The sequence below is a fragment of the Lycium barbarum genome, chromosome 9, assembly GCF_019175385.1.
Source record: "Lycium barbarum isolate Lr01 chromosome 9, ASM1917538v2, whole genome shotgun sequence".
In the NCBI taxonomy this organism is placed as follows: Eukaryota; Viridiplantae; Streptophyta; class Magnoliopsida; order Solanales; family Solanaceae; genus Lycium; species Lycium barbarum.
The window spans coordinates 31,799,374-31,804,707 of NC_083345.1; the positions used below are offsets into that span (position 1 = coordinate 31,799,374).

A 5,334-nucleotide genomic window follows, 5' to 3' on the forward strand; every position below is an offset into this window, starting at 1 on the left:
AAATTTTAACCATTTTGCCACCGCCATCCGTAAACATCAAACCAAATAATTTAATTTTATCTTGAAAATTATAGTGAAAATACATATGACTTCACGGTAACTAAGGGTGTGTTTGGTAAGACGGAAAATGTTTTCTAAGAAGATATTTTTTCAAAAAATAAGTGATTTTCCTACTCATTTTCTTCTATTTTGATGAAAACATTTTTCAAGATCTTAAGTGCAACTAAATAAGAGAAAATAGGTGAAAAAAATTCAAAAAACATTTTTCGTCATATTAAACATACCCTAAGTGATGAAAGTGTATATTTATTAAAGATACATGTCTTGCATTAATTATTTTAGACATAATATATAAACAAGTCCTCAAACTTGGGCTCAGCTGACAAATATGCCCTCTAACTTGAGTGTGCGCAACACCTCAACTTATCTCCAGTTTGTTATTTGAACACTCCAACTTACAAAATGATCACTTAGACACCTCCAAAATTTATGTGCCACATTAACAATTGTGTTTATGTGTTCAACTTTATATAAGTTGATGTGTCTACTTGTGCACACACAAAGGTGGAGGGTATACTTGCCAGCTGAGGTCAAATTTGAAAGTTTGTTTATGTATTATGCCCATAATTTAGTAAATAGGTGAATGAATAAGTTTTTACCCATACAGTTATACCCCTTTGTCACAATTGGAGATTGTTTGGTAAGCAAGATAAGATGAGAATGTGGGATATCTCGCGATTATCATACCATCAACCAAATACAGTATTAAGTTAGCCCCAAGCTTAATTCTGAATATTTCACCTTATCTCAACGAATTATGTTATCCAATTTGAGAGGTAAAATAAATTATTACAAGAATTATAATCCCAGACTATAAGGTAGAATAAATTATTACAAGAATTATAATCCCACAACTGCTATAATTCCACGATAATTTAGTCCGCCAGTGAAACTACCTCTGTTCCTTGAGTATAGTCTCTTAAATTTTGCAAGACTGGGTCAGCGGGGATGACTACTCAAGTATGGCTCACTAAGGGAAAAAATTTCAGAGCACAGAGAAAAAGGAAGGAATCTGGTGCAAGAGCTCAAATTATTGGAACCCAAATGGAATCTGAGGGAGATGAAGCCTCCCATCTACAGCCAAAGCTGAGCAAACCCACTAAACATTCTCCATTTTCTTGCACTTCAAAGCAAGATTCGAGCTTTATAACCCCTATTCTGCCAGCAGAGCTCATCAATGAGATACTCTTAAGGCTACCCCTCTTGAAATTTAGGTGTGTTTCAAAATCTTGGCTTGCTTTAATCTCTAGTCCTGAATTTTTCAAAACCCATCTCTGTATATGTACTAATGACAAGGATTACACCCACCATAGAGTTGTCTTGAAAGTAGATCCAACTCATCTTAAGAACTGTTCGCTTACTTCTTTACTTTATGACTCTGTTACTGAGGCTTTTGACTTGGATTATCCTATGAAACAACCCCATACATCTATTGTTACTTTGCCATTTAAAATTGCTTATCCTATGAAAAATTCTATTTGGGTTGTGGGTTCTGTCAATGGGTTGATTTGCCTTGTCATTGGGGAAAAAGACTTCTTTGGAATCCATCAATTAGGAAGTTCAAGAAATTGCCTGATCTTAGATATGGTTACATCATGTGTGGTTTTGGATATGATGAACTTCATGATGATTATAAGGTAGTGGCCGTTTGGCATTGCTTGAGTTATAACGGTTCACATTGTTTCGTGGTCAAAATATATAGTCTAAAAAGTAATTCTTGGAGAAGTACCAAGAATGTTAGAGTGCGGTGCCAACCACTGGGTGGGGTACTCCTGTGAATGGAAAGCTTCATTGGACTACTTCTACTACTCATGTTAGTGTGTATAATCCTAAGGACGTCATTTGTTTTAATTTGGCTGATGAGAAATGGGGAAAGGTGGAGCAACCGTGCAATGGAGAAGGAGATATTGATTATATTCTGTCCTTGGGAGTGTTGGCAGGTAATCTTGATTTGTTTTGTAATTATCCGAAAACTCATGCAGATGTGTGGGTTATGAAGGAGTATGGGGTTAAAGAATCGTGGATGAAGGTGATTACCATCAATTATCGTGATGATCCCGCGTGATATCTGTTTTGTCCTCCCTTTTGTATGTCAAAAAAAGGTGAAATTTTGTTTGAGTTTGGATCATCTTTCCTGGTTTACAATCCAAAGGATGAATCGATCAGACGTCCACAGATTACCAACTGTGATGCCTTTGATAAGGCAATCATCTATATTGAAAGCCTAGTTTGTCCTTTTCTGCAGGGGGAACCGACAATGTAACAAAATGAAGACTAAAAAAGGTCAGATGAGGGCTCCTCCTTCACAAGATGTATGCATTTGAGCTTTCAAAAAAAGATCTAACTAAATGTTCTTGCAAGTCTTCTATTCCTTCTATCTTGTCTGATTTTTCCATTTTCCAATCTCTTTGTTGCTGTACTTGTTCAGTCGTATAATATTGGTTATCTGATTGTTACCGGTTGCTCTGCATATTCCTTTAACTTCGTGATTCATTATTGGGTTTTCAATTTTTCATGAGTATGTCTAGGGTTTGATTAAATTGCTTTGGTTTGTGCTGGTTGCTAGGTTGTACCTGATGCACTTATGGTACAACAAAGTGATACTATACCTAATTAAAAATTTATTCTTATTTATTCTGATTTGAAGGAACTGAAAATTTGAAATGAAGAACACTACATTTAATATGATGTTACTTTGAAGTTCTGGCGGTCTGTGGATCCAAACGTTTGTAAAAACTTATGTTACTTTGCTTTCTCTTGACGTGAAAATTATTGTTTTGTTACAAAATCATAATGGAAGATTAGTGGGTAAACCTAGACAGATCATTGGTAGGAAGCATGCACGGAATGTAGGGGATTGCTTATGATGGGATTTTGAACCCTTATGCTTAAAAGCTCTCTTATGAGATTGTTAACTTTAAATCAGCAGAGTGGCAAAATTGTCTTCGTTCTGACAGAGAACCAAAACAGTTGTTTGTTTGTTAACCTTATTTTCTTTTTGAAGAGATATAAAGAGAAAGGATGAATTAGTCTTACTTTTTTTCTTTGCCCAAAGTTGAACTCTTATCTATCACCATTCAATTTAAACCAAAAAAGGACCAACATAATTCGATGTCTCAAGTACACTAATAAACCGAAACATTCTGAGATAAATAATTTCTTGCTAAAATAGCAATAAAGTATACGAGAAAGAACAGATGAGTGAAAAATAAACTAACGGTCTGCATGATGTCCCCAGCAGTAAACTTAGTACCCCTGTCCTTGTCAGCAGCTGCACGTCCCTTAGCCTTGCAGTCAAGTAGTGATTTCCTGTCTTTGTCAAGCCTGAGTTTTGTAATAACATCTTAGAACAGTGAATACCAACGTTAACACTAGATCTATTGACCTTCTCTCTGGTTGTACAATCAATGTGAATCACTCTTTTTCTTATAATCGAGAAATCCCCATGGGCTTGTGGTGCAAGGTTTGAAACTCGGTGGATACTGGGCTTGCCCCTCCACCTTTCTCCTCTTAAATACCAAGCTTTTCTGTGTAGCAGAGTTCGACCCATACATCCCATGATGTGCTCTTATTACTAGTCCAAATCCCTAGGGGCGTGAATCTCCCATTTCTTGCGGTACACTTGCCCTCTTCAAGTCTCAACCTTTGTAGGTCCCCATTGACAACCTGAATTTCATTGTCACTCCTCACCGGCATAGATGGTACGTTGTATTTCAAATGTAAGTCTTAGGATAATGGTACACTCATCAACAACCTACACATGCTTGACGGCCATGTGGAATGGGCCTTCCTGCTGAAACTAAAAATGCTGGAGCACACATCCTTAAAAGAGTAACTGTTTGAATAATTGAGATGACATGTAAGGTTGGGTCACTTAGATGATAGGAAGTTCTCTTCTTTGTTCCTAATATATATGGTTCTACTACTTGATGTTACCGGTCATGGATACCAAATTTTGCTTCTTGCATAATCTCTGTTTTGTTGTTACTGCAGTGAAAAGGTCTAGAAAGGCCAAACAGTTCTAAGGTTTTTGTGGGCAGTGTAGATAGCCTCTTGACTGATGTATAATGTAAAAATGACCATCTACTGACTAAGTTAATCATTGACATGCTATCAGGTTTGTGACTAACATGGATTTTTCTACTTTACTGTCTTTTTGGCCATGCTGTTTTGTTAGTGTGTATGTGCGGGGTGGGGTGGGTGGGTGGGTGGGGGGGGGGGGTGTGCTGCTCGATCGATTTGGGGTTAGGGTTCGTTTGTTTCTTTGCTTTCATATAGTTGAAACTGGTAAGCTGAAATCTCATTATTGTATACGGTAAAAATCGGACATATGTTAGAACCGGTAAGACCAAAGATCGAAGGAAAAGAGGGAAGATCGTCATCTGGTCCGATTTCTCCATAGCCGAATTGATCGTGGCCGTTGGTCCGAATTGATCGTGGTCGTTGGTCCGTTTGATCATAGCCGTTGGTCCGAACTGATTGTGGCCGTTGGTCCGGGAAATCGTGGCCGTTAGTCCGGGAAATCCTGGCCGTTAGTTCGTTTTGGCCCGGTCTCTATGCCACCGATGGTTCGGGGACTCTTCCCGAGGGTTCATCACCGTTGGTCCGTTTGATCATAGCCGTTGGTCCGTTATGACCGTTGCTGAAGCGCATCAATGGTGTCACATCATGGTCGGCTACCAACTATGCATGTGTCAGACGGCGCCGTCAGTCCAATCCCACCAAATTCGTGCAGGGGCTGTCCTTTTTATTGCTATTTTATTAATTCATATTATATGAGGCCCATGGGCTCACTGCTATAAATAGGGTATATCCACCTCCCTTAAGGGGGGTGACTCTCCTTTACTTTCCAAGAACATTTGTAATAAAAGAGCTCATGTACACAATCTCTCTCCCTCAATATTTGATCCGGCCAAGGCCATTTATTTCCATTTATATTGTGCTTCTTCCATTAAGTATTGAACGGAGCTTCTAAATGTTCATGTCCATAGCAAATCGAGCAAATTATCGTTATTAGCCGTTTTATTACTAAATACTCACACGCTTATTTTCCACTATCAAACATATATCAAGATCCAAGCACATATCCTATACCCGCATACAAATTCAATTGATTTCCCAAATTCGGGGTAAACAGTTTGGCACCCACCGTGGGACTAGGATAATAGTGGTCTTTGATCTTGATCTCTATCTCACCCATCAAAATCAAAAACATCTACTGTTCGTCTCTGAAAAAACGGACCAAATGGCTAACAGTGGGCAATCTGGTCACGT

General features: G+C 38.3%; 1 pseudogene; it reads left to right on the forward strand.

Annotated features, from left to right (window-relative positions):
- Positions 1-714: 714 nt before the first annotated feature.
- On the forward strand, positions 715-2,598 carry LOC132611077 (F-box/kelch-repeat protein At3g23880-like; annotated as a pseudogene).
- The last annotated feature ends 2,736 nt before the right edge of the window (positions 2,599-5,334 follow it).